General features: G+C 41.1%; 1 long non-coding RNA gene across 2 annotated transcripts in view; it reads right to left on the minus strand.

Annotated features, from left to right (window-relative positions):
* Window positions 1-571: 571 nt before the first annotated feature.
* Window positions 572-22,492, minus strand: part of LOC122974504 — a 71,726-nt gene continuing 49,805 nt past the window's right edge. For both annotated transcript variants that reach the window (XR_006400387.1, XR_006400390.1), the window contains exon 4: window positions 572-794. This is a non-coding gene — a long non-coding RNA (uncharacterized LOC122974504). The remainder of the gene's footprint in view (window positions 795-22,492) is intronic.

A 22,492-nucleotide genomic window follows, 5' to 3' on the forward strand; every position in this document is an offset into this window, starting at 1 on the left:
GTCAGTGGAATCACAAAAGCACATACACCTTCTGTTTCTCCTATCCTCTTACTGCCCCTTTGTCTCTGTCACTCTCTCTCCAACACATACACACATCCACATACAAACACACACACACACATAGTATACACATATAGTTTCTGACGGCCATAACTCAAAGGTCATGAGTGCCCTGGAGCGTTTAGTATCTTACCACACCTCAGTGGTCCAACACAGCTCCCAGGTGAAAAGAGATGCTGTGGGCTCAGCATGCTGATGCAAGCATGTCTCCTAAAAGAACAGAGCGGAGCAAAGTAATTTGTTTGTGTGTCATTGTCTTTGATTGTTCGGCAACTCACCGTGTGCATTTGCATGTGTGTTCTGGAAAACTGCAGGCTTCCTATCTACTCTTCCTACTCCATGTACCTTTTCAAGGGGAAGGTGTCATGACGGACAAAAACACAAAGCGCTGCAGTCACTCTAACTGATCACGCTTTCTCCGAATCGCCTGAGTCGCATGACTTCTGTGTTTTGAAAGGTTTCACCTTCGCCCACACAAATGTCGGGTGAGAGACGAGGACTGACGCTGGTGGAGAATTCAGAATTGTCTTACTGAGCATTTAACATCAAACATATTGATTTTATCACAATGTCAATGCATTAAAATTGTAAACACGGATGCGCAGAGATGATGAAATGGTTCAGAACAACATGTCTGGAGCCCCAATTGTGTTTCCACCAATCTTGGATCCAATCTGTGACACAATGGTTTTGTTCCTGTGTCCCCTCGTCTGTTTCTGTAACTGCTTGTCCATCTAAAAATAACGAAAAACAATTTTTTGGTGAGTGGATGTGCAACAATCCTTTTTGGTAACAAAATAGAATTGTAGACAAGGTATATAATAATAATGAAGAAAGCCATTAGGTAATTGACTGTTCACTAAACCTCTCCCCCTGCACAGCAACTGTCCAATCATAGCTTAGCAACCCTAACTAGACAAAGCAGGCCTGCCAAGCTCTGGATTTTCTGCATGTGATATTTCTATACCCTCTCCAAAACCAAATACAAGAGCAAAAGTGGAAGGAATGGATTAAATCATGTGTTCATCTGCATTAATGTCAGCTGCAACCATTTGAACTAGTTTACTACCCACAGTTGTAACCTTAGCTAGTGTAACTTCCAAGGCCTGTGGCAATTTATACAACATTATTTTCTGGGGTTACAGATTGTAGTAAAAAGAAAAAAACCCTGTTTACAATAAGCACACTAGAAAGCTGTTTCACATCCATCTGATGAAAGTGGAAAGTTTCTGAGCTCACTAAAAATCTGAGTTGAAGGGGCGGGCCTATGAGCATGACTTACAACTGACACAAGTGTGATGTGGAAACCTGAAGCCTCTAGTGCACATACACTGAAAATTGACTTTGCAATGAAGTAGGAGACATCTTGTGTCTATCAGTTAAACTTTTAAAATGATCAATATTTGCATATTCATAGATTCTGGTATTTTTAATGAGAGAGAAGGAATAGATACCATTTTAAGGATTTTAACAGGGTAATTATACATTTTTTGTGGGACAAACCTATCAAACACACATTATTATTCCAAACAGAGTATTTGTTTATGTATTAATATACAGTGAATCTACAGTGAATCTTTAACACTAATCCTCATCTAAGAGGCCTTTTCTCTGGTAATGTTAAAAGTAAAACATACTGTTTGAAAATCAACTATAAAGTTTCAATCCAACCTGCCTTATTTATCAAGTATAGGTATATCAGCTTAGTAGTAAACTGGGTTATGTTAGAATGAAATAAGAGTCTGATCTTATATTTTTCCTTATTATATTTATATTACCTCAGACTAACAACAAGAACAATGTTGTTTCTTAATTTCCATGTATTCTACATGGATCATCAGCAGGTGATGCTGACTTTTTGCTTGGGAGATGCAGCTTTAGCCTCCGTCTTTTAGCATGATACCATGTGTGTAGCTAACAAGTGCATATTTAAGACCTCCTTACAAGCTTCTCATTGTAAAACAAGTAAACCTGAAACATTAACAAGGCAGCCAGAGACAACATTTTCGTTTGCTTAATTATCTAGCTATGTTGTCATTTCAGCTGACAAAATTGATGCTTGCCGGCTAGAAATGAGAAGGCTGCTTTTGTCTACCACTGTCTGAAATCAAAGACCCATTGTTTCGAAAATTACCAAGAATTTTGAGAGGTTAATCTGCCGCAATTATCATAGTACACTGCATATGTGGCATGCTAGAATCCAAAGATTGTGTAGCAACAGTAACAAAGGACAAGTCATTTGGGTTGCAACAGACTATTGTAAAGTTTTTCACACCCTTAACTTTTCCCACCTTAATCTCTCCCAGTCTACCTTTTCTTTAGTGTATTGCTGTTTTTTTCTGCATCTTTGTCTACCTAGCTCACTTACCTTACCCTTCCTTGGTTAACTCTTTCTTTGGACCCCTGTCTCTCTCTCTCTCTCTCTCTCTCTCTCTCTCTCACACACACACACACACACACAGTCATAATCACACCTTTTCCTCCATTCACTTCCCCTCACTCCTTCCATCTCTCCTTCAACACCTCTCCTCCCCCCTGTGAGCAGTAAGATGAGAATGTGTGTTTGAGGGGGGAGGGGGTTTAATGTCAGCCCAGGCCATGATCCGCTCTGAGGAGTTGATTTGCTGCGGCTCAGCGTCCCAGAGGCCGATTAGCATTCCGCTGCTAACTCCCCAAGTTCCTCATACTGTACGGCGACACAACCGCATAGATCTACCGCTGCCATCCTCCCCTCGTCACTCCCTTGCTTTTACTCAGACGTTCCCACCACCCCATGCCAATAATGAGCCCTACAACTACCACTGTTGCATTAACTCACAGCTACCCCGAAGCAATTCCTGTTGGATTTAGCAAAGTGTCTTGCCAGTATGGAGTAATTGTCAGCAGGAGGAAATGGTCTTTTTCCCTTCCAACTCTGAGCGTGAGGTTTTCTTATTGTGACTGTTTGTTGGCTCACCCCGGGGACAATAAGCTCAGACAGGGGCTGAACTTGTGGCCATCTTAAAACACTTGCCAAGCTCATTGGCATTGAGCCCTTGTGTGTGGCTCCCGAGGTTTGGTGCTTTTCCTCTCGCTCAATGAGACAGCCTTAATGATAGGTGTGCCAAGGCGGTGCAGAGACATCGATCGGGACGAAATAACCTGATTAGTCCCTCATTGGGTCTGGGAGTACGGATAAGCTGCAGAACTGGGTGTCAAGATGAATTGGACCAGATATCAAAGGATAAATGACAGCTGAGAGTTTCAGATTTTGACTGCCGGTGCCAACAAAAAGCAATGAAATAACATGGAATCTGCAGCAGTAACCTTCGGATAAACACTGTACTTTCAAAGTTTATTGTCCACTGACATCTGGTAAGATTGTTTAGGTTGTAGCCCATTTTCCTTCCTAAAAGAATACAACTAAAATTGGTGCTTAATGGACATTATCCTCCAAATTATGTTGACTGTGAAACTAATGTGAAACTAACTCAGTTTGGCTTGAATAAAGCTTTTTGGATAAAGTCCAAAAAAGTGCATTTGTCTTCTAAGACATCATTGCTTGAGCATGTGGCGATTCACCGTCAGTTACGTGAGACATATATCTCATGGGCAAATTGATACGGATTGCTCCTTTATTGAACTAAAGCAGGAACAAACTTTAGGTTTATTGAATACACCCCAGGTGCTCAATAACCGTCAGACCCCATCAGACGACAGAAGCTCTCTATTGAGCAACAGAGATTAAGTTTCTTGACTTGAGCCTCTCCAGCTGAGAACAAAGATGTATACCTGAATAATGTTGAGGAGAGAGGTTTAATGAAAAATAAGATAAAGAACAATGAAGAGAGAGAATATATTGGCATCTTATTGGCACTCACAGCACCTGGCCATTAATGTACGCTGTGACATGCTGAATAGGATGCACAGGCCCACAGAAATAATCCCAATAAAGAATACACATTTACAAATACCAGATTCAAGCCAAAGTACTCAATCATCTGCATTCTCCTTGCGCAAGTGCAGTATGAGAGTATCCCAGCATTGTGGGCAGACATTAATTCACCTGAGCACTGTTGCTTTATTCTTTCATACATCAAAATAAGAAGCGAGTGTGTCTCTTATGTCTGCAAGTGTATATTTACAAATGAGCGCTTATAATTTAAAAGAATGACTCAATTCTTAGGTGGTGTCAAAGACATGATGACTAATGCTTTGCCTGGAGACTCGCTGCAAGTGATTGGTTTTCTATTGCATCAAAATCAGAGATTCATAGATCACGATAAAGTGGTGCGACCGGGACAATGCTTCATTAATGGTCAGAAAGGGACTCAGGCTTTCTGAAGAAACACCTTTTTCTCATCTGCAGCTCAATAAGACTGTAAAATATGGCCGCTTTTAACGTGGCAGACATGTAAAGCAAACAGAAGGTGAAGGACATATTCAACAAAAATGACTTTTCCTTACTGTGGAGAAATTCAAGTATTTGCAGAGCAACAGTGCTGCTTGGACAGATATAAAAGAGCTTACATGTAGCTGATTTCTACAGGACAGTCTACTGTTTTGTCTTTGTCTTTTTGTGCACATTTTATCTTTCCTGAAACAGCAGCAAGGCTTGAAATCCATAAGGAGAACCCTTTTTGGCTTGATCTGTGCCCCTACTGTCTGTATGTGTCTTTAATAAAGACGCTATCCCCACGTCCTGCCTACTCCCTTCTGATTCACAGCTCTATTTACAGTTCCTGCATGGCCCTGCCAAATCAGGGGCCCTCAAATTGGGTAGTTAAAGGAGCTGCAGGCAGAGAAGCGCATTTTATCACTAGATATGCCCAGAAATCAATGCACCCTCTCAAATGGCTGTCTCTTTATGGACCGTCAGGGAAATATGAGTGGAAATGGAGAAGCGGGAGGGCAGTGATGTGATATGAGTGAAGGCCTTCATTCCTGAGTCTTGCCTCCCAGTTCAAAACAGACATTAACACCAAGGGTCCCATTGGTTAAAACTCCCCTCTCTCCGAGTCCATTGTGTGCAGTCGTGCAAAATTTTGTACCTGATTACTAGACATAAAAGTTCAAAAATATGAGTTGAGCCAGAGTGCTACTTACTATGTATATACTGTTAGCATACTAACACACTGAACTAAGAGGGTGCCAATGGTAAACATTGCAAAGAAAAAAATCAACATGTTCGCATGTTAAAATGTTAGCATGCAGAAGTTAGCATTTAGCACAATCGTCTGCTGTTTCTTGTGTACAGCCACTAGCATTGCTGTAAACTCTAAGTCTTGTTACTCTGCTAATTGATTTATAAAGAATAATCTATGAAATGCATACGTGGCAATGTAAATATGTGTACACACCCACATTTTTAAATGTGGCATTGCTAGTTACATGTCTTGTTTGACAGTTTTGTTAATGACGTGGCGCCTGCTAGCTAGTTCAGAAGCCCAACTCCACGTGCTGCTTCATTCACATGACATACTCCCCTCACTGTAACATATATCCAACAAACCCTTATAATCATGGCAGTGTACTTCAGTTGGCAGTGCTTTGCTCACACTTGTGCTGCACGCCTGCTGCCACCCCACACACACAAGCTATGCTGTTGCTGCTGCTGCTCATAAAGCATTTCAAAAGCCCTCCACCCCAGCATCCACCAGTAGGCTCTTAGTCTATCTTCCCCTGGGGGGGAAGTTAGTATCGTCGTTCCCCACTCCCTGCTGTGTGAGATCAATGTTTTCTTGAGGGGAGTGACAAGGTTGCTGGCCAAACACTAATGCTGTACATATTCTACATTTAAATAACAATCTTCTCCACGTGAGTTGGCTGGCTGAACTGTTTTATGTGTAAACAAGTCTTTTACTGTGGCACTTAGGTGAGTTTTTAAAGTCAAAGCGGTTTAACTCACATCAATCATGCATGCCACCCCTCCACGTGAACACCTGTAACGTGTTGGTTCACTTGATCTGTGTGTTTTCCATTGTTTAAATGTTATGGCTTCAGGCTTTGGGAACAGGCGCTTAGACTCAGTGGCAACCTGCTCTTTATTTAGAGCCCCGTCTCCCTGGTTCAGACCCAAGGTCATTGCATCACACTATGGACGCTGGCTGCCAACAAAGTGGCCTATCAGTCATCAGCCTTAATGAATAGGGTGCAGTGTAAAAATAGATACAAAGACACAGTCAGAATGCAAGCTTTCACAGGCAACAGTGGCATTGGCACTTGGCAACTTGCCCGTCTTATTATCAGTCCACATAACTGTGTCTGCTCACGTCCAAAACAGTTATCTTTAGTTTGTTATTGGTTATTTTAGTAACAATGGGAAACACCAGCTCTACATAAGGACATACATAAGGACATACCAGTCAGCTGGTGAGTTCGAACCCAGTGAGGCAACAGTGCTAACCATTGCGTCAATGTGCTGCCTGTTTTAATTTTAACTCTTGAGTATGTGACAAAGACACATGACATGCACCATACCTCTTCCATTTTAGCAACATGAGATCATATATGAAAGACGCACAGATGACTTCCAATGCATGTATGAATCTTTATGTGTTCTATCATGTATTACATGTGGTTCTGTTCTCGTTTCAGTGCCCTTGTGGGTTCAAGAGTAAACTTTATTGCTTCCCATCAGTACAAATCTTCTTGAGTGAGAGGATAAACTACTCAATTTGATTTTAAAGATCAACTCAACACCACTGATGGGTGTGGTCGGGTGTGGTCAAAAGTGTGCTCTGTTGCACATATAACCACACCCAACAGTGATGTCATGGTGTACTGACACAGCCTGCTGTACACATCTACATCACTGCAGTAAGCTGAGGAGTTATGTCACTGGAGGTCAGCAACAAGATTTTCAGGGTCTGTTAAGTTGCTCTTTTAAAGTTACTGTGGAGTTTGTGAGTGACTTGCTGTGCTTTGGGGCAGTGCTTTTGTGCAGATCTTTGATTTGTTTGAATCTTGTGCACACGCACAAGGGCGCATATGAATGCATGACCGCATGGCAGGGCAATACACTTTCCTGCTGCCAGTATTACGCTATTAACACACCAAAGTAAAGTAGTGTGTGAACAAAAGGCAGGGAAGAAGAAGGTGAGCTAGCAAACATGGATGTAACAATACAAGTTTAAAAAACAAAATTTAAAAAAATGCAAATGTTTTATGAAGAAAGAAATACATGTAACACAATAGCTACGCCTCAAGGACACACACACACACACAAGTGCTTTGGTTAAAAAAACAAAATACTATTGTTAAAAATTTGTTTTCAACAAAAAAAAGAAAAAAACAACTCAACAGGGTGCCTTTAATCAGAATCACTGATACTCACAAATTTAGTTTGCAATTAATGAAAAAGAACAGATATTTGACCTAAAGGAAAAGCCAAGTAATACTGGCCCTGTTCAAAAGTAAGTCAAACAGCAGCAGGGTCATTACATGTCAAATCAGATAAAGTTATTGCACCACCATCTCAGATTTTGTTCAGACCATGTCTATATCATAAATGGATCCCCTAAAACCAGAGCCTGTAAAATATTTCTGTTCAAATCCTATGTTTTCATATTTCTTCAGCCCTTGATATTATTTCATTATAGCCTTAAAAATGCCTTATCTGGGAGGCCATGTTTGGGTATTAATTTCTTGACAAGTATTGTTTCTAGCTTCACCAAACTTTGTAGGATGGAAGACATGTGTTCTGTATACTAAAACCATTAAAAGCCTGTACTGCATGCCATTTTATTTTTTATAAGGCCCTAGATTTGGAAAAAAGAAAAAATTCCTAAATGAGAGTAATATTCAGGGTATTACTAACCCACATTTTTGCACCAATATGATATCAGTCATTATTTTTTCTGCAGATACAATCTTTTATTAATTTTGTGCCAATTCTTGAAGTCTTTACCATCAATGGACATGGAATAAAATAAGGCATGGTAGCATATTTTGGTCATTTTCATAGTATGTGAGGTAGCAAGTAGGAACATAACAATGTACATGGTTGCCAATGCCCTTCTGTTATTCCTTCATACAAAAATAGATAAAGATTTGAGAGATATTTTACCTATGGTAGAAAAACGTCCATTTCAGGATTACATTTTTTTTGCCTCAGTATCCCCATGATTATTGAATTTCTGTGTCATAGGAAATGTAAGAAATAAAGGATAAACATGTTTTCCGGCATTTGAGATGGGATTGTATCTACGGTAAGGTCCTGGATATTGAAAATAAGTGATATATTTGGATAAAACCTCTGGTATAAGGAGGAATAAGTGGTATCCTAAATGGCCCTCTCAAGCTCCAGTGGGAGTATCTAAATGTGTTTCCACATAAAAGGTTGGATGTGTTTATTCATTATTTATTAATGGTCTATAGTTAAGCCTATACAGAAAACATATTTCTTTACTCCAGTCGTTATTAAAAAAGAATAAAATTTATATCCAGTCTGCATATATAAATTTGTTTTTGCTTGTTTTTTGTTGTTGTTTTTTTTACATACATAAACACATGAAAGAAACTGGGACTCACATGTACAGATAATAAGGGAAGACCCCGCTTCTTCATTATGGACATTTTCTTCCCAGAGTTAAACGATGCCTTTACCTATGTGTATTTATCTATGAAGGGAACATGGAAGGACACCGGCACTTTGTACACTAAATGACCATACATTAAGCTATTTCCACATACATTTTCATGTTCCCACTAGCTACCCCACATACCACTTTGGTCCGATGAAAATGACTACCATGCCTTGTTTTATTCATAATATCTTCATGTCCATTAGTGGTAGAGACCTCAAATATTGCCACAAAATTAATTTAAGATTGTATTTGAAGAAAAATTAATGATTGATACCATATGGATGCAAAAAAATGGGTTTATAATATCCTCAATACCACTCTCATTTATGAATTTTGCACTTTTTTTCCAAATCTAGGGCCTTACAGAAAATCAATAGTCATGCAGTGCTGAGAACATGTTTGTCTTCCATCCAAAGTTTGGTGAAGCTACAAATAATACTTTTAAGATATTAATACCCAAACCTGATATAAAAACATTGGAATCGAACAAAAATATTTTTACAGGCCTTAGTTTTGGGACCCAAACATTATGTAGACAAACTTTGAACAAAGTCTGAGATGGTGCTGCAACCACTTTCCTGGATTCTGTCTGATTTGACATAGACTGACGTGAGAAGGATGTAAAGTACAAGTCAAGTTTACAGATTATCTCAATTAAGAAGATAAAACTCAACAAACTGGCACTGGTCTAAAATTACGTGTAAGCACAGGTATGTGAGCAACTACTTTTGATGCCTGAATTAATTATGTGTGCATTACAGACATCATCAGCCTTTCAGCATGATGATCAAACGTGGCCTTGCATTGCACGTCTGCCAGTGACTAGGAGTTTTACAAGGAACTACACATAGGGTCTTTAAAATGCATCATAAACATCCAGGTAAATGCTGGTCATAGTTCTGTACAACTGCATCCTGAATCCAGTAAATAATATTTCCTGTTGCCTGCGTGAGCACTGCAGCCTCCGAGGATTATCCATGTACTGAATCGCTGTCCTTTGACAGTGTTGTTGCTTCCTTTACTAAACCCAAATTGGTCCTTAGGCTTTAGAGGTACAGAGTGGCAGATGGCCGGCCCCCTCGCCGAGAGGCTCCACCAGCTTGGACTACCACACATGTTCCCTCAGTGCAATTAAGTCTACCTGACCCCTCAGAGCCCCCTGCATCAGCGGGGTGTTTCCGTCGCGTTCCTCCATGCAGATGCTAGCACCAGCGTGTTCTATGTGCAAACCCTCACCATGAATGTCACACTGTGCTCATATGGCTTCTCCGTGTTCAGCATGTTTAATAATGCTGACATGTTTTAGGATATAACGTTAAGGCAGCAGGAGTCCCAGACTAAATTGACCATCTGTATGACAAATAAAGCTGTTAGGCTTTGGTGTCAGAGCTTTGCAGTGTGCACGAGAATGCAGGCAGTGGTACTCAAACGGTGCATTGAGAAAAATAATATTAGATTGCAAAGAATATGAGAGATGTTGTACATGTTCAGTCTAGAGTTGTTATTTGTTTGGTTATGCATTGCAAAAAGTGCTTTGTTCACTTACTGCTCTTAAATCAAATTCTCCTTTTTGATTGAAAAAACAAATCACTCACTATTTGCAATCTGACTCCCGGAACAGCATCTCTCTCTCTCTCTCTCTGTCTCTCTTTCTCTCGTCCATATGCACTGTAAATATATCTTTTTATTTGCATGCACAGACTGCACCGAGGCATGACAATAAAAGAAGCAGCTTAATATATCAAAAAATCTGTCTGATTTATTGGCATCTGAAGTGTTTGCTAGCAACAAAAATCATTCCCATGCCAAATAGTCTTTGTAAGGCTTGACTGCTATTTACTGTCATGCGTCTCATTTTAGTGTTATGGGTGATTATGATGGGGAGGCCTGTGCAGCCATATATTAGCATGCACTGAATGAGCTGTGGGACATGATGCCCCGTGACTGCGAGGTAAATGAAAGCCGCTTGCTTATGCAGATGCATTTACAGCCTGACATGAACTGAAAATGGCCTCAAACATTATGCAGAGATGTAGTGCTATGCATATATCCATACATTTGGTATATTTATGATTTATCCATCAATCCTTCCCTCCATCCATCTCATGTAACTGCACATCCTTACCCATCAGTCTGTGCAAGGATATCCTTGAAGTCTTTCTTTGTGTGCCCAAGTCAGTCAATCTTCCTATCTAGCATCCATCCAATTTGGGTTATGCAGAGGAGTTGACCCGCTGTTATCCCGATTCCAGTGAAGGAACCTGAACACATCAGTGTGGCTGTCACTCTGTGGGTAAATTACTGTGGTTCCCACTGTCCTGCTGTAAGGCCCGGGTCAGACTGGGCTGTTTCTGCCCCTTTCATCCAATTAGGAAATGAGTTAAAACCCTTCACTTGTGCTGGAACAAGCTGACACACGCAGACACACATACACACACACATGCCCCCACCCACCCACTCACTCACCCAGGTGCTGGTCACAGCATCTGCCCCATCACACGCGCTATTTCTTAATTTAGATCTCAAGTACGATAACCGGTCAAAACACACATACAAACACACTGAGGGATAAATAGACCGTCTGTCTCCTCACTTCCCCCTCTGTCTGCCACATGGTGCAGACACACATCAATTGATTCGGCATCTCTCTTCCCGTCCCCCCCACCCCCCTCACTCTCTCTCTTTTATACACACAAATACACACACACACACAAGCATGAAGTCCCTCCCTTGGGGATGAAATCACTTACACACACACACACACACACACAAACACAAACACACACAAATATCGGGTGGCTCGTTGCTGGAGTGGACAGGCCTTTGTGAGATAACGGGCAAACGCAGCCTGACAGGCTCGGCTGGGCCATTATTGAATTGCAGTGAAGACTATATTACTTTAGAGTGAGATAAAAGACTACATACAAGACGGATGGGTGGGGGACATCAAACAAGACTGTGTCCGGATTGTGCCAGGAGTAATCCGGCTGAAGGCAGCGCTGATTTCCCCCAGGCCAGGTGCCATTTCTCCTTGAATAATTCTTATGAGGAATTCAACAGCAGCTCCGCCTTTTGTATTGTCTTCTCGATTCCCTCCATCATATCCCTGTTTTGTGTTTTTTTCCATCCTGGCCTTGCACATTCTTCCATCTTGTTTCTTGGATTGCTGTTGCACAAAACTCCAATGTTATGATTGGAATTCTTCAAAATCGTTTAACTTCATGTGGCGCCCCCGCGGCCTAGGGGATGTTTCTCGACTATGAATGGAGAGGGAGGACCCTCAGGGGAAATACTTGTGATGGTGTTCGGGATGTTTGGCCTAGAATGCAATATGGATCGGAGGAGAAGCCATCTGATGTTGAAGAAACATTTGGCACCTTGTGTCATCTGCTGAACTTGTTTGCAGTCAGAGGCGTCTTTGATCTCGAGACAAAAACATTGTAAACAGATGTTTTGTGTTTGCTCACTCTGAACATCTTAGGCTGCAAAAAGGCTGACAGGTATGATGATGATAATGTTGTGAAGTAAGGTGATCATTACTCACTTCAAAAGGGGAAATTAACAACTATAAAAACAATGCTGAAATCACTATATGAAGCACGACTAACAGCTATGCTCTCTCCCTCTATTCTGTTATCTGTTGCAAGGTGATAGCACTCTTTTGTAGCTGGCAGTGCTGAATGGCACTGGACTTGACAGTGATGCTGGCATGTCATTAATCAAATATATATGCATGGAAATCATCTAGGCCCCCCACCATAAGGTTACGCTCAGGTGGCAGGGAATAAAATAACTGGGGTGAAAAGAGGCCTTTTCCACCAAGATCCAATACAGTTCCCACATAATTAAAAAAGAAGGCTTGCTCCAACATAAATCCAGAGTCTACATTAATAAAATATCAATGCTCAGTGATATGGGAAAATCGATCTATTTGAGACGCTTCTCAGAATCACAATGCAGAGTCATGGCAATTTAAGAATCTCACAGTTGCGGACATGTTTGTCTTTTGAAGGATGTTAACATGTTGAGGTTATGTTCCCTGTGGTTGCCATGTCACATTGCATGGAACTTATTTGGTTAGTTAGTTGTGTGTCTGATGGGTCCAAGCACCTCTTTTGTATTAAAGTAAGAGCTGTGACACAAATTCATGTTAAGCTATGTTTAAGAAGATAACATAGACCTTAAGAAAACCACACATGCAGTTTGGTTATAAACAAGAAAGACAAAGACAAATACACCCTAAAACCACATTTTCAGTGCCTTAAACCATGTGGGTCACCAGTGTGACACTCTCAAGGGACCTTTTAAGGGTCAAGCTTAAAGTATGTGTGCAGACTTTATTGTGCATTAAAATTTTCATACAACTTCATATGAGAGATGACCAAATGGGTTTCAAGAGTTTGTGGATTTCGACAAGCACATCCACACATGGTCAGAAAAAGGAAAGTCTAACTCAATTAGTTAGTCAATTCCCCAAAGCCATTTGAAAAGTAAAAATTAAAACATAACAATTTAGTGGTTGCATTCAACAATAAATGGTAAACTTTGCTATCAGGTTCAGAGAAGAGGTTTTTAGGAGTTGGAGTTCACATACTAATCTGGGACCCTTGGACATGAGCAGATGTTGGCAAGAGTCTGTGCAGACCGTCCGTATGCAGGCCAAATTTACGACTGCATGGACAAACATGTGAACACATCCTTGGAGGCATTTGTATGCAGACACCCGATGTAATTCAACCCTTTACCCATTGATGTCAGACACGTGTAAGGCCATATTCACAGCAACAGCAGCCCTGCCTGAAAAAACACCACCCCCTCCAATTTGATGTGACCCCTCTGTTGATAAAGTTGGGATGCCAATGCAGGGGACTTCAGCAAAAAAAACTTTCCAGAGTTGTAAAATCCTGTCTAGTCATATTATAAACCGCTGTGCAATGTTTACGTGTATGATAAGCCTTCAAACTAATGAATCTATTATTAAAACAGAACTTCTTGAATTGTATTTCAGTTGCATACCAGTTCCACCGGTATGCAAAGCAACACATCTCTACCAACACAACGTCTTGCATTTTTATAAAAATGCAGGGCTGTTTTCAGTCTAAACGCCTATTAAAGCAACAAAGTCTGCAGGGGAGGTGCAAGTGGAAGCCAGTACAAGTAAGAGATCAAAGAAATTTAAGATGGTGCATTATTTCTTCTTTGCTTACTGATTAGAGAATATTTACAAGGTTTTGGTCATTTGTGGGTGCATGAAACATTGCAGTCCTCTACAGTTGAACAGATAGCCACATCCCATCTGATTTAACTGTATGCTACAGTTAAAAAAACACTCCTGTAAACACTTGGAGATTCATAGTGCACTATAGACTGAAGAAATTTCTCCGTTCTATAATGAATTGACTTCTCAGTTCATTCAATTGTGCCATTGATTACGAGCCAAATGTATTATGACCACTGTGGTAGGACAAGAGAAATATACATCAGCTGTTCTCCAATTGGAAACTCATCCGGATTGTCAAATAGATAGCCAGACACATTATGTGTTACCCCAATCGCCCCCCCCCCCACCCCTTCCCCACTGTCTTATTTATTTGCTGACGTGATTCACAACACGATAATAATAATTAACTGAGGTTATTAATTTTTAATGAGAGACCTAAATGGTGTGCCCCAAGGGCCTATAACCTCTGGTTTTAATTAATATGCGGTGGGTGCACATTAGGCTTTCAATTAGAGTGGGGGGAATGGCCAGGCAATCACTGAGCGCTTTTAATCCATATGCTCATCAAGGGTCCAAGTCATGCCTTTTTAATCAAGTACTCCAGACCGGAAAAGAGCGAAAACACGTCTATCAGTCATTCAGTGAGAACAGCTAGACTGTTTCTGGACTTCAAGAAAAGTGCTGTCTTTTAATGAGCTTGGCTTAAGACAGTAACGTGGCATGAAACAGCGAGGGAATTCAGAGAGGAGGAGGAAAGAGAAAGTAGAATTCTTCAAGAGGAGCTGGGAGGGGAGGTGGGATTAATGAGATGCAAATTAGTCCCCATTTGTTCAAATGCTGACAGCTGAAGCGTCGCTTTGACAGGGGACACTGTCAGTCCAACAAGCCCAAATAAACACTTCTCTGTTTTACCACCCAAACAAATGGCTTCTCCGCGCCAAGATGTGGCACATTCGGCTGGCTTGCCGCAGGTGACTTGATGACATTCGTGAAAATGAGAATCCTGTGCCGCAAGGAGACACTTTGTAAGCATGTATGTTGGACAAGTGTGTTTGTACATATTGTAAAACAATATCCCTGCTGCCATCTCACCCCAACAACACACACAAACACACACCTTGGCAGAATCATTAAATAACCCAGGTGTTACAGGAAGATGCATGCAATTCTCTCAGGTGGTAGTGTGGAATCTTTGCTCTAGTAAGTAATGTTATTATAAAAAGTGAGCATCCGCAAATCAATCCTGTCAGAGAAAGCCTTAACACTAACCAACAAATCACTTTTAAGAATGAATAAATGGATAAAGTGTTTGTTAAGAGGTTTAACCGCATTAAAATAAAAATTAAACACGCATTTACAGCTACGAACAAAGGCACAGACATCAGCTGTAGACTTCAAGTGCTGTGGGAAGTACCATTTTTAAACTGCATCAGAGAAAATGCGTAAAAAAAAAAAACCCCGCATCAAAGAACATCAAAGTGTTTCACAACTGGAATCACTCGGTGTTTGTCTGAATTAGCGAAGAAAAAGAAAGAAGTTGAGACAGACCGGTGACACAGAGGGGGGGGGGGGGGGGGAAAGTCAGACTTACAGACAGAGAGGAGGTCTGTAGATACATAGACAGGTAGACAGAGAGATCGGGGGGGGTGTCGTGCAGCAGCTAATGCACACCAGCAATTATGGGCCATCATAATCACAGCATCCAGTGACAACATAATCATAGCACAATCAGGTGGCGAATCAGAGGCAATTTGCAGACTATCTCTACAACTTGGAGGGGCTGGCGAAATTCCCCATTTGTGTGCAGCAGGCTGAGAAAGCTTAATTATCCTGATGAGGGGGTGGTGGAGAAGGGACCAGCGACCCAGGCATGCTTCGAGCCACCTATGAGGCAAACGGTGGCTGGCGTTGAGGTCTCAAGACACCTGGTAACTGGATCTGTGAATCCCTCAGTGATGACACGGTGCAACGAGCAGGTGTCAAATTGATCCTGATTGAGAAGACAAGGAAGTAGCAGATGTACAAGGTGTTGTTGGTAATTTGTCCTGTAATTCCCCTTCTTTTCAGACTTTTGTATGTTTTTTTTTTCCTTTTGGTGTCTGTTTGTGTTTGTGTTTTCATACACGGGCACCTAAAGAACTGTGATGATGAACTGCGAAAGAGTCACTTTTTCTTGCCGCAGAGGCTGATTATCTTGTCAAGTTGTGGCTGCTACAGAAGCTGTGATGTAAATATATTGAGATTTTATTATATAATCATGTATAGGGGATGCAAAATTTGAAATCTACAAGGAGAGAAAAAAAAGAACTGCAGAGAAGGCTCACAAAATTGTCTGTGTTCACTGAAAAAAAGAAATACCTTTGGGTTATGTTATTAAACTTAGAAATTAACAACAAGGAAACTGAATTAATCTCCACCAAGAAGGGGAGCCAGATAATTCCAGTTGAGCAAATTGAATTGGAATGTAAATGGTAAAAATGATCCACATGCTGTCCCTGGGTTCCTATGAGTACAGGCTCCGAATTCAGTCGGCGCCTCTCCCTCCGTTGCTTACATATGTGGATAACAACAAAATTAATTATACATATTAATGCTTGCTTGCCAATTTTTCACACGCATCTCCCTGAAAACGGCTTTCTTCAAAAAGCACCCGTCCAGAATTTGAACTAACTAATCTCCAGTTGCCTGGGGAGAGAAAACAAGCGCTTTGAGGGAATAAGTTACATTCTGTTGCGGCGTTTACACGTGTGGCTGAGCACAGAACTTCAGAGCTGGCATTTCAATCAGGAGCCATCAGAGGCATCCTTGGCAGATAAGAGGAGCTGCACAAGCTCCTCTGCTCTAAACTCTAATGGTGTGTTTACGCAGGAGATACACTCTGCATACAGTAGAACAAATCCAGGGCTACACAGAGGCCGTACAGGGAAGCTTTTGCTAAAAAATATTCTGCTCAGAGGAAAACTAGTGTGATATGTTATCTTTATTTAATGACTTTTTAAAAAAAAGATTCAACACTAGGGGAACAGTCACCTACATAAAAAAAGCAGCTATAATTTTTTTGTAGAGGGGACAGTTCATTCAAATTACATTTTCTTACTTACATTTAAAGTTGTAAGTAGTAATTCAGAGAGGCATGCACCCCAGAAGCCTTGTCCTCATTACTCTGGATAATCCATAGAACACACCAACCATTGTTCAGAGAGGTGGGCAAATAAACCATAACTATCTGCATGGCTAGATACACAAGGGGTAAGTGAGAAAATATGTTGTCATATTATTTATATAATTAAATTACTATTTTTATATTTCAATATTATTTTATATTTATAATTTGGGGGAACCTGTTTTTGTCATAGAAAACATTTTTCATCTATAGATATTAGTTCCCATAAGGATGGTTAACATAGAAAATCAATGAGCAGAATTAAAGTTAATAAATTCACACTTTTAGAACCACTTGCAATGACCGCAGAGAGCCGATACAGAAATATCGGATCCTCACAGAAAAACAAGCTAAGTTAAGTGAATAATGTTGCTTCACTTTCATTTATCTTGTCATTAAATTCATTAAAAATCAAGCATCGGTGCCATATTTGGCAAGGATTGACTGTTTCTCTTAAATGATTTTTCTTAATTAATAGTGAACATATTAAAATGCCTACACAAGACTAAAATTACAGTTTGTCTTATGTCAATGTGATAATGTACATCTTAAATTGGGTGATATGTGCACATACAGTACGACTCAATGACTAATGCAAAAAATGCACGAAAAAAGTTACATCTTCAATGCCATCAAAGCCGTTTGCTTTTGCTCTTCAAAACTCCTTTGTTATGTCAGATGTATTTCCTGGATCGCTCCCAATATCCTTAAGGCTTATTGGAGCGCTGCATCCACACAACTCGCAGAGGACACCCAAAGATAACAGGAAAAGTTGGACCTCATCCTACAGTGAGGTATTACAGAGGCTAGCTGTGTGTTGTGCACTGGGGATTCATACCCACAGCATAACAGGTTTATATCACCTGGTGTAAAGATTCATTGGCGTGATCATTGGAATTGACTTTTAAGTGACCTGCTCGCTATAAAAATGAGGCTAATTACGCTGGAATGGGAGAGTGTCACCTTTGTGAAAATATCTCATCTATTGATGCCTTAATTTTAATGACACGCGTGACCTTTGTGAGTCACACCCTTGAGCTAGACAAATACAGAAGAGGGATGTCTCGGCTCATTCCTGTGTGCTCTGGGATGTTGAGTCGTGCTGCAAGCTCGCTTCATCTTTTACATTTGGAAAACCTCCTACGGAACCATCTTTGCTTCCTCACAGGGTTGTTTTTTTGTTTGTTTTTTTGTTTTTTAAATCTAATGCAGTCCGCCTACATTTCAATTTCAGAAAATTTAAATTAAGAGTTAATGTGTGTCAGAGTTAAGACAACATGCAAGCAGTTTTATTTGTGAGGCTTATCCTATGCAGCATCATATATGTTTACCATTACAAGGCTAGCATCCCCCAAAGATATACTGTGTCTTTGCATAAGCATGAGAGGCTTTCAACATGATGGCACCAAAAAACAGACAAATTGAAAGGGATTTAAGGACAGAATGTGTGGCTGAGGACAACAAATTATACTGCTGCCAAAGCTATTATAGGCCTAATTTAATGTTATTACTTAAAATCTCCTTCTTAAAACAAGATTGGAGTGAAATCAACTGAATTTATCTCATTTTGTGAAGTTTTGGCTGTACTCATATTTATTCTACAAACTTCCTGAAAAAATATGTATTGAAAGTGCTACTCATACATACAAATATTTACCCCGAATACATATATATCACACTTTAATGACTGCCATCAGCTCAGCTTACTTGGAGAAGCTCAAGATTTGTCTATTTTCGTGTTACTCAAAGGTCCCCTATATATGTAAATCTGCTGCCACAAGAAATATAGCACGCCTTTACGTGTCTGCTTGACTTATGTATTTCAACACCAGCAGAAATTGTGGTTATTCTAAGTTGGATGCCTTTCTTTATTGTGCACGGACAGGAACCAGAAGCAAAAAGCAGAGGAGAAGAAAATGAACCACGGGGGTTTTTCTAAGTTTGAGCTGACACACATGCAGCACAAACACACACACACACTGTACACTGTGCTACAGCAAACATCTGAACTGTCAGTCAGGGAACTCGACTGACGTTGGCTGTTATCGGCTAAAAAAACAGTGATATCAGAACACTTATCTTCTGTGCACAGGTATATCTTTGTATGCGCAGTGTAATGCATGCTGTTTTTTAAAAAGCTACTTTACAGACTATTATAATAATAATAAACCAGTGGCAGATCAGTGTCTGGGTGCATTTTATTTTTTTTATATAAATGGGACCGCATAAAGGTATCCTGTGTTTTTCTGATTACCACTAATGTGTTCTGCATAGCCACAACACAGTCTCCTAATAAATGTACGAGTCCTCAGTCAGTGGCCACCATCATTTGAATGACACTTCCGTGTTCAGGCAGAAATCACATCTACCCCAACTAAATTGACGTGGACCAGTTTTCCATTTCAGAGGTGCTCTCCAGCAGTCAAGTTTGTGTGTATCTGTTTGTGTATGTGTGTGTGTGTGTGTTGCTCTGTATGTGTGTGTGTGTGTGTATGAGAGATCTCATTTCTGTATCGTTTCGGTGGTCTGATGCGTGCGTGGGACTCAAGCCCACAGCGGAGAGTCAATCTGAGACATCTATTATGCACTTCATCAATCTTTTTGGACTCTTGACATTTCACTAGCTGAACAAATTGTCAGTTATCAAAACTCAATTTCAGAAATGACATGTCGAAATTCACTCCCTTACCCTCCCCCGAACCCTTCCTCCACTCTTGCTCACTCTTCCTCTCTCTTAGCATACACCTCTCTGCATTTACCTACATGCCATCGCTGAGGATTTTTACCCATAATGCATGCACAAACACACACGCACACGGACATAATCATGCACATGTATGCACATACGCTTTCGTGAGGACAAATGAAGTTCAGTGCACGCCCCCTCTACTTCATCCCACCTCTCCCTATCGCTTAAATAGCTTAGCGATGGTGGTTTTGTATGCAAAGAGTTAATGGCTGTTGGAGTTAATCGCTCCTGGGCTACCAGCGTTCCTGTGAGCAGATAAGGCTGTTTATAAATTGATTTGGTTATGCTTCATTGATAATAAAAAGGAGCCAGGCTTTGTTTAGCCCGCCTAACAAAACACACACACACACACACAGCATGCCTTATTTGGATTCCTGCTAAATGCGTATGCGTGGCGTATGTGTGCCAGCTTGTATCGGTGTAAGTGACAGTTAAGAAAGTTGTGTGTTTGAGTGAGTGTGTGAATATGTAAGGAAGGAAGGAAGGAAGGAAGGAAAAGAAAGAGAGGTAGAGTAGGCCATTGGACTGACAGGGTCAACCTTGAAAAAAAGGAAGGGAGAAAATCATTAGAGTAAAGCAAAGGTGAAAGTAGGCGACACTGAAGGGGGCCTAATCCTTGTTCACTCCTGTTAATGAAAGTCATCAGTCACATTCCTATGCATACTAACAACGTGTGCAAGTGCAATGACACATACTCAAAATCTCACACGCACATACATGCCCACATGCGAGCCTGTAACGTAAAAGATCACGAGGACTTTTTTGTATCTCATTCAAACAAACTCTTGATTACTTGAAGCCTGATTCCCTCCCCACATGACAAACTGCGCGGCTGTTTGTTTTTCCAGAGATTAACATTTCAGAAACGCTTAATCTCGCAGACTAATCTGAAAAGCTTGTCACCTGCTTCGTTTGGTGATGTCACCCAGTGTGTGATAAGCTATACCTTTTTTCACTTTGTGAACACAACAAATACAGTATTATTGGTGATGACGAGCCTCAGGGAGGATTTGAATTTAAGTCTCACACCTACCTTCCTATTTGGAGAAAATTCATCAAACAAATCAAGGGTGTGAGACAAACATTTTCAGTTTGATCTCAGTATGGTTATGATTGTTATTGTATCGTTGCATTTAGAAACACTCCTCTGTCTTTAATTGCAGCACAACCGGTAGCTTTTTTTCTGTGATAATGTGAGAATGGTATCAAAGATATGGCAACCTAAGCACAGATCAGATCCTAATTCTTTCTCACCGGTATGTCAGGTGGCTTGCTTCATGTGTTTAGATAAATTAGCTTTTTTGAAACCAATCTAATACCGTTGTTGATTCAGGAATTATTTTTTTAGCTGCCTTTAACGAACACCATTTCCGATAAGCCCTAGATGTTTACAGGTTAAACGTCATGGCTCAACAGTAGGAGGTGCGTCCATGAGCGAGTCGAGGGGTCACGGCTAGCTCAGTTATAACAGCAGGACAGAGAGAACATTGTAGAAGTTTAAGACAGCAGAGATTACAACTAGAGAGGGATTCAATTAGTGTCCTGTAAACCAGGGTTAAAATGTCCTTGCCGACATAAAAAATCCTGAACGTCCTCAGCAGGTGGAGGTGCTGCTGGGCTTTCTTTCAGTTAGTGTGCTGGGAAAAGGACAAGGAGGTATCCATCTCCGTCCCAAGATATTTGAATGATTGTGTTTGTTCCACCAGCTGGTCTTCAACACTGAGGGGTTGGAAATGAGGTGGCTGTTGTGAGTCTGATTTCTCTCTGCTCCTACAGCACAGCTCCTTAGTCTTGGTGGTGTTGAGTTCGAGGGAGCTTTCCCAAAATGTCCAGATCAGGTTGTTTTACTGCCTGAAAGTACTCAGACAGAGCATTGGTGCCAGCCAGTTGGGCCACTAGGGCTGTGCCATCTGCATACTTTAAAAGTGTCATTCCTTCACTGCTGCAGGAGATGTTGCTGGTGTAAACAGAGAGGAGAATGGGGAATAAAACGCAACCTTGGGGGAGTCCTGTGTTTAAAATCAACTTGCTGGATTTAAAACCATTTACAATCACCTGTTGTGGCCTGTCCTGTGAAAAACTCTTAATCCATAAAATCAGTGTCGGGTTGACCTGAAGCTCCACTAGGTGTTTCAGTGGGGTGTTTGTGTGTACAGTATTAAAAGCAGAAGAGAAGTCCATCAATAAAATCCTAGTGTGTGGGGGTGTGGTGAGTCCAGGTGTCTGGCCACAGTGTCTAAAAGGGTAAGATTTGCATCCTATGCCCTGCGTTTTGCCTCATAGGCAAACTGGAGTGGATCCAGTGTCTCTGCTGCAATGCTGAAGAGGTGGTTACACTACTCTCTCCATGCATTTACACAGCACTGATGTCAGGGCAACTGGCCTATGGTCATTCAGGTCCTTAGCATGTGTCTTTTTAGGGATTGGGGTTATGGGGGATTCCTTCCACTGGCTTGGAACCCAGCCAGAATCCAGAAGGCACTGAAACAGCTTGGTGAAGACCCCACTTAGCCGAGTGGAGCAGTTTTTGGGCACCATGCCTCTGAGCTTGTCAGGGCCAGAGGCTTTCTGTGGATTGACTCTGCACAGGATGGAGGTCACCAAGTGTTCGTCTATGGTGAAAGCTTGGAGGGATGGGCTGGGGTTGGGGAGGGTCCAGTTGGTTGGTGTGCTGCAGCTGTTAAACCAGCTGAAGAAGTTGTTAAGCTGCTCTGCAAAGGAGGTGGGGTCCT

Source organism: Thunnus albacares, chromosome 22 (genome assembly GCF_914725855.1).
Source record: "Thunnus albacares chromosome 22, fThuAlb1.1, whole genome shotgun sequence".
Lineage (NCBI taxonomy): Eukaryota > Metazoa > Chordata > Actinopteri > Scombriformes > Scombridae > Thunnus > Thunnus albacares.